The 12,370-nt window shown below is 47.5% G+C and overlaps 1 non-coding gene across 1 annotated transcript; it reads left to right on the plus strand.

Annotated features, from left to right (window-relative positions):
• The first annotated feature begins 4,596 nt into the window (after nucleotides 1-4,596).
• LOC122564581 (U4 spliceosomal RNA) lies at nucleotides 4,597-4,737 on the plus strand. Its single transcript, XR_006315945.1, has one exon. It is a non-coding gene; the product is annotated as a U4 spliceosomal RNA (small nuclear RNA).
• Nucleotides 4,738-12,370: the final 7,633 nt, after the last annotated feature.

The following is a 12,370-nucleotide window of genomic DNA, read 5'->3' on the forward strand; positions in this document are numbered from 1 at the left end:
TTTTCCCTGTCCTTTAAATAGCCCATTTATCAGCAATGACAATTTAAGCAAAGGCTAACTCATTGGGACTGAATATTGCTGTCACAAACCTGATGCTAAATTGGCTTCCAAGTCCTGACCCTATTGTCTCATCTTCCAGGCAGCGTTTATGCGAGGTGGCCAATTGGAGATAGGAGGTGGGTTCAGAAGCCCATTGCAAGGCAGCAAGCAGCCCTCATCGAGCCATACATCATGGAAACAGACCCTTCGGTCCAACTTGTCCATTCCTCACTGTGGTGCTAGGAAGACAAATGCTGAGGATCACAAGTAGGGCACAATGAGAAGCTGCTGTCATCTTAGTACTGGGGCTATTATTCACACTAGACACATTTCAGTCCTGGAAAGCTTCACTCAAAATTAAACATTTGTCATGCTTCAAGCCCAGCTAGTTTCTGCCAGCAAACATTAAACATCCTCGTAATCTCATACAACTCCACCTTCCTGCTGTTCAACTGCTTCCTTTGTATTACTGTGGTACTGACGCAGCAAGGAGTCCGTTTCCCGCTGCCAAAATTGCCTTGTGGGGGGGCAATTGCTGTTATTTGCATCCTCATCAGCCTTAATTGGCATGCCACTGTAGACACATAGCTGGCTGGCATCAGTCCCAGTCTACTCCTGGGGAAAGCAGCTGGAGGTGAGAACATATCAGCTCAATGTTTACTTTTAATTTCTAGGCTCCCTTTCTCGAACCTCCTCTCCGAGGTTCTGGAAAAATTTCCCTCCTAATCAAGCTCATGCATAAGCTAGTGTCTGAGTCAAGATCTTGCTCTGTCCTCATCCTTTAGATGGCCCAATTCTTCAGAGCAATCCTTTTGACCAGATTTAACTATTATTCATATATAAACCAATCTCCCATCTAATTGTTTACAGTGCAAACCTCTTAGACCATCCAAATATGTATCCATGTATTCTAGGCCACCCATGTGAACAAATTTGTTTAGGAACACCTTCAGTTCTGCTAAAAATAATAAGCTCTATTTTCCTGGAAGTGTCAGGACTACTTTCAAGAAACCAAATACACTGTAATAGCTCACCTCTACAGTCGCCAAGTTGTTTTGGGAAATTGGGAAATGTGTCATACTCTGTACTCTCATTTCCATTCAGAAATGAGTACAGAATTGTCCATAGTGTCGGTGCACTAGTCAGGGCTATATCTCGGATAGAGGAATGAGTCTGGGTGAGTTACTCTTCTGAGGTTCAGTATGGACTTGTTGGGTTGAAGGGCCTGTTTCCATACTGTAGGGAACCTAATCTACTTAACAGGCACTCTTTGCTGTCAATGAGGCTACAGGCAGACTGGGGGTGTTGGTTAGCTCAGTTATCTAGATAACTGGCTTGTGATGCAGAATGACATCAACAGCATGCGTTGAATTCCTGTTCTAGCTGAGATGACAATGAAGGCTCCATGTCCTTGGGTTAAACTCACCATCAGTTGTTTCTCTGTAATGAGAGTACAGTCTATGGCCCTCTGTGACAATGGTGGCTTCTACTTCACTGCAGATTATAATAACAGGGTTTGCAAGAGATCAGTGTAGGGAGTAAAAAAAGGATGGTTTGACAATGTAGCAATGCCTTCCTGCAGTTTCTGAGAGACCAGAGAAACTTATTGCTGTTAGATGTTCAGGAGGAAACCTGCCTGTCAAACAAAGAGATATGCGCAGCAGGTCAGGCAGCATCCAAGGAGCAGGAGAATCGATGTTTCGGGCATGAGCCCTTCTTCAGGAATGAGGAGAGTGTGCCAAGCAGGCTAAGATAAAAGGTAGGGAGGAGGGACTTGGGGGAGGGGCGTTGGGAATGCAATAGATGGAAGGAGGTTAAGGTGAGGGTGATAAGGTGAGGGTGATAGGCCGGAGTGGGGGTGGGGGCGGAGAGATCAGGAAGAAGATTGCAGGTTAGGAAGCTGGTGCTGAGTTCGAGGGTTGGGATTGAGACAAGGTGGGGGGAGGGGAAATGAGGAAACTGAAGAAATCTGAGTTCATCCCTTCTGGTTGGAGGGTTCCTAGGCGGAAGATGAGGCGCTCTTCCTCCAGCCGTCGTGTTGCTATGGTCTGGCGATGAAGGAGTCCAAGGACCTGCATGTTCTTGGTGGAGTGGGAGGGGGAGTTGAAGTGTTGAGCCACGGGGTGGTTGGGTTGGTTGGTGCAGGTGTCCCAGAGGTGTTCTCTGAAACATTCCGCAAGTAGGCAGCCTGTCTCCCCAATATAGAGGAGGCCACATCGGGTGCAGCGGATGCAGTAAATGATGTGTGTGGAGGTGCAGGTGAATTTGTGGCGGATATGGAAGGATCCCTTGGGGCCTTGGAGGGAAGTAAGGGCCACGTTCTCAATAGCCACGTTCTCAAACAGACTTGTTACCACAGCCACATCTCCTTCCTCAGCACCTGCCTACGGAACCAACTGACCCTGCACGGACTCCGGACTACGTTCAGACCAACAAAATTTGGACCCAACCCACACCTCCCCCTTTACTTCCCTCCAAGACCCCAAGGGATCCTTCCATATCCACCACAAATTCACCTGCACCTCCACACACATCATTTACTGCATCCGCTGCACCCGACGTGGCCTCCTCTATATTGGGGAGACGGGCCACCTACTTGCGGAACGTTTCAGAGAACACCTCTGGGACACCCGCACCAACCAACCCAACCACCTCGTGGCTCAACACTTCAACTCCCCCTCCCACTCCTCCATCGCCAGACCATAGCAACACGACGGCTGGAGGAAGAGCGCCTCATCTTCCTCCAACCAGAAGGGATGAACTCAGATTTCTCCAGTTTCCTCATTTCCCCTCCCCCCACCTTGTCTCAGTCCCAACCCTCGAACTCAGCACCACCTTCCTAACCTGCAATCTTCTTCCTGACTTCTCTACCCCCACCCCCACTCCGGCCTATCACCCTCACCTTAACCTCCTTCCACATATTGCATTTCCAACGCCCGTCCCCCAAGTCCCTTCTCCCTACCTTTTATCGTAGCCTGCTTGGCACACTCTCCTCATTCCTGAAGAAGGGTTCATGCCCGAAACGTCGATTCTCCTGCTCCTTGGATGCTGCCTGACCTGCTGCGTTTTTCCAGCAACACATTTTCAGCTCTGATCTCCAGCATCTGCAGTCCTCACTTTCTCCTCCAAACAAAGAGATATGGTTGGAATGGTGAACAGGAACATGCAGGAAGTGCTTCAGTTACCTTCTACACTCTGGCAATGTCAATCTGATGGAATGTCAAGCTCGTAGCCATGAAGTAATAACATGCTGAACCCACCTAAAGGCAAGCATGGCTCAGGAAAGAAAATCTATGACACTCAGACCCATAAGGAGTCCTCAAATGAGGGACAGCTTCTTAGCAATGTAACTTCTGAAGGATATGGTTGGACAGTCAATTTCCATAATCATTACATGTGAACATGCCTCACGATGTTGTAATGGGAAGCATCATCATCTTAACACTGTTGATTTGCACTTTGTAGGAAAAGGGAGCATACAGCAGGCCTGTGAGACCAGTTCTTCCTAGGTGGAAGCGGTCTTTCTGTGGTTTGAAAGCAGAGGGAGGATGGGGACTTATCGTGATCTCAGAACAGGCAATGGTCGAGGGCAAGCTGGGTATCTAGCAGAAAGAAGGCAAAATAATCAGCTTGGAGTAGTTTGCTTGTCGTGTAGTCATATCTAAGCACATTAAAGTGGATTGGCTGTTAGCTGACCGATGAAGGAGTTTCTGATAAACAGAAGTTTCAGTACCAGATGTGCTCTTACCTCCAAAAGGACATTGCTGGAGATGGAGCAGCAGTCGAATGGGGCAGCCACACCTGTCCAATTTCAAGTGGCAGCATTCTGTAATGGAGTGTTGAGTAGATACACTGTCACCCATCCTTCTCCTTGGTATTAGTCTCAGTTACTGGTGCCTGGTGGGAAGAATGCCCATGCAACGTCTTCAGCAGAGTTGGCTTGTTCTGAATAAACAGTAAGAGTCTATTACATAATAATTAACAATTAGTTACCTCCAAGGTGTATCATTGTCTTTTGTGAGCCATCAAGCATAACCTAAGAATAAGCATTATTAGTTACATGGACTCTACAGTAGAACAACTGGTACAGGTAATTGAAAATTATGAATAATCAGAATTTACAAAACGAATAGAATTACTGAGCAATATTTTAGAAAACCTTAGACAAACAAGAAGTGAAGACAACAATGAAGTTTCAATTCCTTCAAGGGCCAAGGCCAAGCACAAACAGCGCCTCCTCATGTCCCTGAGTTGCTATTGCATTGAACTGAGCCTCAGAGGCGCTACACTAAATAAGTCATGAGAAAACTGTGCCAAAAAAGAATCTGGGCTAATTTCCACCCCCCCCAAAAAAAATCCAGAACTGTCAATTTGACAAAGTTTCATGAAGGTTTCTCTCTGTTTGCTCTAGTAAGTTAGTTCATTCAATTCTCTGCCATTACCTGTGTATGCATCATACCTCCATAGCACTGCTTTTGCTCTATTTTGCACATACCTGCGGCAGAAGTTGCGCCAGGACTTCCCACCGTCAGTGCCATGGTCAAAGCCCAGCTGTGCAACTTGCCTCAGTGAATGTATTGCAGCTGGTGACGTCAACCTGAGGTACAATTATTGTTTACTGAAAACTTTCCCTAATTCCCAGCTGTGCAGACTTGAAATAGAGTCAATCATAGCAATTTTTGATAATCTCTGCAGAGGCTGTTTATGCCCACAAAAAATAGCCAGCCCGGAATGGACTTTTACTACAGACAAAGGAGGAAGGAATGAAAAAAGAAAAACTGCTGTGGGCACAAAGCTGGCATGGGTGACACTTCATTATAAATAGAATATCGCCTTTATAAATATATTGGCACATTAAATCACCACCTGTCTGATAGGCTATCATTGCAGCTGCAGCTATAAGAATGAAGCTAAAGAGGCTACCCACCCTTAGCACCACTATGATTTCCTAATGCCCATCATGCTATAATGTCTTGCCATTGTTGAATTTTGGAGCAACACATTAATTCAAACAGTTGTTAACTTTCATTAAACAACTCAAAGTGGCAAACAGAAACCAAAAATGCTGCATTTTTTCTGGAACTAAACAGGGGGACTGCTTACCTTTCAAGTAGCAATAAATTTACAGTCAATGAATGATGACTTCACCCAGCTCATATCTAATAGAGCCAGGTATCACTTCGGTCCTGTCTGATTTGTTGCACCTAATCGATATTCCTCCTGCTCGCTGTCCTGATCTTCCTCCTCTGAAGACTGCTGCTGCTCTCCCTGTTCTTCAACCTCCATCACATCCCCTTTGTCTGCTCCAGTTGTGCGGGTCACAATATGCAAGCTTCATGTGACAAGTTGTATCTGGATGGTACTGCAAGGCCTTCCTTCCATTTCCCCCAACCCCGCCATCAAATAGACTGATCCAAGCAGTGGATTCTCATCTTTACAAGGCTGATCGCCAGCTTCTTAATGGCCCTGATGGAAGAATGGGCTTCCTTATATCCATGCTTGGCTTCAGTTAGAGGATATCATCAGCCATGGTTGCAGAGGGTAGCTCTTGTCTCCCAAAAACCATCCTTGTCAGGTAACCACCCTTGAGTGAAGCAGGAACCTGGGGATATTAAGGACATAGCCACCATTCCAGGGTACCTCTAAGATATGTTATTGATGATCACAGACGACTTATACCAACCATATGGAACACTTTCCTATTGATGAAATCAACTGCATTATGATATGGCCATCTCAATACAATGTGTGTAAGACCTTTAGCAATTTGCATTTGGGGGAACCAGCAATGCAGACAAAGCCTACTGCCCGAGCTACAGCACTGACCTTGTCACCAGAAAACAAAATGAACCAGTCTGATTTGGCAAAAATTGCAACATTAACAGCAGTGAAGCGATTGTGGATTGAAAGATCTCACATTGACTCTCAATGGATCCTTGGAAGCGGCTGGTTACGTGGAAGGACAACCCAGACTGCTGAGCGACCGGACACATGATTGATTTGTGTGCGTGACTCCCCAACTGATTTACCGCTGATTACTGGACTGGTTGCATTGGACCTGCTAAACTGACTATTCTCCATTGCCCAGATTATCAGTTTGTGGAACCCACCATAAATGCCCCTAGCGGCTGACTGAGTGGACTGATAACAGAGACTGCCTGTGACTGACTGTGACGTGACCCTCACCCCCTGCCAAACGACAACAGCCCTCCTTGACTGAGACTTTGAGACATGGTCATTTGGTTGAAGCACCTGCAGTGTGTTTTCCATACAAACTGCGGGCACATGCTGCAGTTGTGGCATTGAGCTAGCACAGTGCCTTCTAGCAATAGGTCCACTCCTTGTCATATCACTGCTGACAACCATTCAAGCTATATGGTTTTCTGTCGGTGCTAACAGGCAAGGCAAGACAGATGTACTGTGAGCCTTTAAGTCTGGAATGAGATAGCAATCCACTAAAAGGTAAGGCAGGGCAGAGATGCTGTGAGCATCTAAGTAAGCACAAAGTGAGTGAGTACAAAGAGAGAGCAAACAAAGAGCCTTGATGTGCACCCTGTTCTATTGCATGAGATGGGTGTCTTTCCCTCCGCACAAATCAGCCTGGCAGCAGCATTGCAAAATAAGCGGTCGGTGAGCTCAAATGTAGTATTGAAGAGCTGAAATGTATTCCACGTAAATTGGAAGTGCACCATGATGATGTGACAAGGCTGGTGCTTTGCCAGACTTTGTGAACAACCAGGGACAGAATACACAGCCCGTGAAGCTAGCCATTAAAAGTTGGGGAATACTATCCCAGATAGAGGCCCAGAAGATACAGCAGTGAGTTGCAGCCTCCAAGTACCCACTCAGACTTTCATGTCATAAATTGTCACCATCTAGTGGTGACACTGTGGTTAGTGCTGCGACCTCATGGTGTCAGAACTTGGGTTCGAGTCCAGCCTCAGACAACTCTCTGTGTGGAGTTTGATTGATCTCCCCTTGTCTATGTAGGTTTCTACCGGGTGCTCCAGTTTCCTCACACAGTCTAAAGATGTCTTGTCAGATGTGGGAGTTTAAAGAGAGTTTAAGGGTTACTGCGGATTATATCTGCCATAAATGCTGTTGGATGCGAATCTTATCAGATCGAGTGGATCGGTTGGAGAGACAGATAGAATGAGGAATTTGCAACAGCAACAGTATGTGATGGATGGCAGTTATAGGAAGGAGGGAAGTCTCAGATACAGTCACATAGATGGGTTAACTCCAGGAAGAGTGAGAAAGGTTGGCACCTACGGCAGGCGTCTTTTGTGGATATCCCCATTTCAAACAGCTATGCTGTTTTGGAAAATGTAGGGGGTGATGGATTCTCAGGGGAACGTAGCACGGACAGCCAAGTTTCTGGTATTGAGACTGGCTCTAATGCAACGAGGGGTACGTTGGCTTCCAAGAGATCACTTGTGTTAGGGGATTCTGTAGTCGGAGGTACAGACAGACGTTTCTGTGGCCAGCAGAGAAAAACCAGAATGGTGTGTTGTTTCCCTGGTGCCAGGATCAAGGATGTCTCAGAGAGGGTGCAGAATGTTCTCACGGGGGACGTTTTGGTCATTGTCCACGTTGGAACCAACGACATTGGAAGGGAAAAGGTTGAGAGTCTGAAGGGAGACCACAGAGAGTTGGTAGAAATTTTAAAACGAAGTCCTCAAGGGTAGTAATATCTGGATTACTCCCAGTGCTACGAGCTAGTGAGGGCAGGAATACGAGGATAGAGCAAATGAATGCATGGCTGAGGAGCTGGTGTATGGGAGAAGGATTCACATTTTTGGATCATTGGAATCTCTTTTGGGGTAGAAGTGATCTGTACAAGAAGGACGGATTGCACCTAAATTGGAAGGGGACTAATATACTGGCAGGGAAATTTACTAGAACTGCCTGGGAGGATTTAAACTAGTAAGGAGGGGGGCTGGGACCCAGGGGGATAATGAGGAAAGAGATCGATCTGAGACGGGTACAGTTGAGAACAGAAATGAGTCAAACAGTCAGGGCAGGCAGGGACAAGGGAGGACTAATAAATTAAACTGCATTTATTTCAATGCAAGGGGCCTAACAGGGAAGGAGAAAGTGAGGACTGCAGATGCTGGAGATCAGAGCTGAAAATGTGTTGCTGGAAAAGCGCAGCAGGTCAGGCAGCATCCAAGGAACAGGAGATTCGACGTTTTGGGCATGAGCCCTTCTTCAGGAATGAGGAAAGTGTGTCCAGCAGGCTAAGATAAAAGGTAGGGAGGAGGGACTTGGGGGAGGGGCGTTGGAATTGCGATAGGTGGAGGGAGGTCAAGGTGAGGGTGATAGGCCAGAGTGGGGTGGGGGCGGAGAGGTCAGGAAGAAGATTGCAGGTTAGGAAGACGGTGCTGAGTTCGAGGGATTTGACTGAGACAAGGTGGGGGGAGGGGAAATGAGGAAACTGGAGAAATCTGAGTTCATCCCTTGTGGTTGGAGGGTTCCCAGGCAGAAGATGAGGCGCTCTTCCTCCAACCGTCGTGTTGCCATGGTCTGACGATGGAGGAGTCCAAGGACCTGCGTGTCCTTGGTGGAGTGGGAGGGGAAGTTAAAGTGTTGGGCTACGGGGTGGTTGGGTTGGTTGGTCCGGGTGTCCCAGAGGTGTTCGCTGAAACGTTCCGCAAGTAGGCGGCCTGTCTCCCCAATATAGAGGAGGCCACATCGGGTGCAGCGGATGCAATAGATGATGTGTGTGGAGGTGCAGGTGAATTTGTGGCGGATATGGAAGTGTCCCTTGGGGCCTTGGAGGGAAGTGAGGGGGGAGGTGTGGGCACAAGTTTTGCATTTCTTGCGGTTGCAGGGGAAGGTGCCGGGAGTGGAGGTTGGGTTGGTGGGGGTTGTGGACCTGACGAGGGAGTCACAGAGGGAGTGGTCTTTTCGGAACGCTGATAGGGGAGGGGAGGGAAATATATCCCTGGTGGTGGGGTCCGTTTGGAGGTGGCGGAAATGACAGCGGATGATACGTTGTACATGGAGGTTGGTGGGGTGGTAGGTGAGGAACAGTGGGGTTCTGTCCTGGTGGCGGTTGGAGTGGCGGGGCTCAAGGGCGGAGGAGCGGGACGTGGAAGAGATGCGGTGGAGGGCATCATCGACTACGTCTGGCGGGAAATTGCGGTCCTTGAAGAAGGAGGCCGTCTGGGTTGTACGTTTTTGGAACTGGTCCTCCTGTAGAACTTTCGAAAGCTAATTGGAGGCAGATGTTCGCAGGTAAAGGGACGGCTGGAAAATCGGAAGCCTTCAGAAATGAGATAACAAGAATTCAGAGAAAGTATATTCCTGTCAAGGTGAAAGGGAAGGCTGGTAGGTATAGGGAATGCTGGATGACGAAAGAAATTGAGGATTTGGTTAAGAAAAAGAAGGAAGCATATGTCAGGTGTAGAAAGGATAGATCGAGTGAATCCTTAGAAGAGTATAAAGGCAGTAGGAATATACTTAAGAGGGAAATCAGGAGGGCAAAACGGGGACATGAGATAGCTTTGGCAAATAGAATTAAGGAGAATCCAAAGGGGTTTTACAAATATACTAAGGACAAAAGGGAAACTAGGGTGAGAATAGGGCCCCTCAAAAATCAGCAAGGCGGCCTTTGTGTGGAGCCACAGAAAATGGGGGAGATACTAAATGAATATTTTGCATTAGTATTTACTGTGGAGAAGGATATGGAAGATGTAGACTGTAGGGAAATAGATGGTGACATCTTGCAAACTGTCCAGATTACGGAGGAGGAAGTGCTGGATGTCTTGAAAAGGTTAAAGGTGGATAAATCCCCAGGACCAGATCAGGTGTCCCGAGAACTCTGTGGGAAGCTAGAGAAGTGATTGCTGGGCCTCTTGCTGAGATATTTGTATCATCGATAGTCACAGGTTAGGTGCCGGAAGACTGGAGGTTGGCAAACATGGTGCCACTGTTTAAGAAGGGCGGTAAAGACAAGCCAGGGAATTATAGACCGGTGAGCCTGACCTCGGTGGTGGGCAGGTTGTTGGAGGGAATCCTGAGGGACAGGATGTACATGTATTTGGAAGGGCAAGGACTGATTCGGGATAGTCAACATGTCTCACAAACTTGATTAAGGTTTTTGAAGAAGTAACAAAGAGCCCTGAGGTCATGTTGCAGTTGTATAAGACTCTGGTGCGGCCGCATCTGGAGTATTGTGTGCAGTTTTGGTCGCCATACTATAGGAAGGATGTGGAGGCACTGGAACGGGTGCAGAGGAGGTTTACCAGGATGTTGCCTGGTATGGTAGGAAGATCGTATGAGGAAAGGCTGAGGCACTTGGGGTTGTTTTCATTGGAGAAAAGAAGGTTTAGGGGTGACTTGATAGAGGTGTACAAGATGATTAGGGGTTTAGATAGGGTTGACCGTGAAAACCTTTTTCCACGTATGGAGTCAGCTATTACGAGGGGGCATAGCTTTAAATTAAGGGGTGGTAGGTATAGGACAGATGTTAGGGGTAGGTTCTTTACTCAGCGAGTCATGAGTTCATGGAATGCCCTGCCAGTAGCAGTGGTGGACTCTCCCTCTTTATGAGCATTTAAATGGGCTTGGATAGGCATATGGAGGATTGTGGGCTAGTGTAGGTTAGGTGGGCTTGGATCGGCGCAACATTGAGGGCCAAAGGGCCTGTACTGCGCTGTATCTTTCTATGTTCTATGTTCTAACAAAGAAGATTGATGAGCGCAGAGCAGTAGATGTGATCTATATGGATTTCAGTAAGGCGTTCGACAAGGTTCCCCATGGGAGATTGATTAGCAAGGTTAGATCTCATGGAATACAGGGAGAACTAGCCATTTGGATACAGAACTGACTCAAAGGTAGAAGACAGAGGGTGGTGGTGGAGGGTTGTTTTTCAGACTGGAGGCCTATGACCAGTGGAGTGCCACAAGGATCGGTGCTGGGCTCTCTACTTTTTGTCATTTACATCAATGATTTGGACGCGAGCATAAGAGGTACAGTTAGTAAGTTTGCAGAGGACACCAAAATTGGAGGTGTAGTGGACAGCGAAGAGGGTTACCTCAGATTACAACAGGATCTGGACCAGATGGGCCAATGGGCTGGGAAGTGGCAGATGGGAGTTTAATTCAGATAAATGCGAGGTGCTGCATTTTGGGAAAGCAAATCTTAGCAGGACTTATACACTTAATGGTAAGGTCCTCGGGAGTGTTGCTGAACAAAGAGACCTTGGAGTGTAGGTTCATAGCTCCTTAAAAGTGAAGTTGCAGGTAGATAGGATAGTGATGAACGCATTTGGTATGCTTTCCTTTAATGGTCAGAGTATTGAGTACAGGAGTTGGGAGGTCATGTTGCGGCTGTACAGGACATTGGTTAGGCCACTGTTGGAATATTGCGTGCAATTCTGGTCTCCTTCCTATCGGAAAGATGTTGTGAAACTTGAAAGGGTTCAGAAAAGATTTTACAAGGATGTTGCCAGGGTTGGAGGATCTGAGCTACTGGGAGAGGCTGAACAGGCTGGGGCTGTTTTCCCTGGAGTGTCAGAGGCTGAGGGATGACCTTATAGAGGTTTACAAAATTATGAGGGGCATGGATAGGATAAATAGACAAAGTCTTTTCCCTGGGGTCGGGGAGTCCAGAACGAGAGGGCATAGGTTTAGGGTGAGAGGGGAAAGATATAAAAGAGACCTAAGGGGCAACTCTTTCACACAGAAGGTGATATGTGTATGGAATGAGCTGCCAGAGGATGTGGTGGAGGCTGGTACAATTGCAACATTTAAAAGACATTTGGATGGGTATATGAATAGGAAGGGTTTGGAGGGATATGGGCTGGGTGCTGGCAGGTGGGACTAGATTGTGTTGGGATATCTGGTCGGCATGGACGGGTTGGACCGAAGGGTCTGTTTCCATGCTGTACATCTCTATGACGTGGGCGGCACGGTGGCACAGTGGTTAGCACTGTTGCCTCACAGCGCCACAGATCCGGGTTCAATTCCCGCCTCAGGCGACTGACTGTGTGGAGTTTGCACGTTCTCCCTGTGTCTGCGTGGGTTTCCTCCGGGTGCTCCGGTTTCCTCCCACAGTCCAAAGATGTGCAGGTCAGGTGAATTGGCAATACTAAATTGCCCGTAGTGTTAGGTAAGGGGTAAATGTAGGGGTATGGGTGGGTTCGCTTCGGCGGGTCGGTGTGGACTTGTTGGGCCGAAGGGCCTGTTTCCACACTGTAATGTAATCTGTAATCTGTAATCTGACTCTATGACTCTATGTGCAGGTTAGGCGGATTGGCCGTGGGAAATACAGGGTTATGGGGAAAGTTAGGGTTTGGGTGGGTTATTCTTTGGAGGGTCATTGC

Source organism: Chiloscyllium plagiosum, unplaced genomic scaffold (assembly GCF_037043375.1).
Source record: "Chiloscyllium plagiosum isolate Xiang-an unplaced genomic scaffold, Cpla_swu_hap1 HiC_scaffold_34, whole genome shotgun sequence".
Lineage (NCBI taxonomy): Eukaryota > Metazoa > Chordata > Chondrichthyes > Orectolobiformes > Hemiscylliidae > Chiloscyllium > Chiloscyllium plagiosum.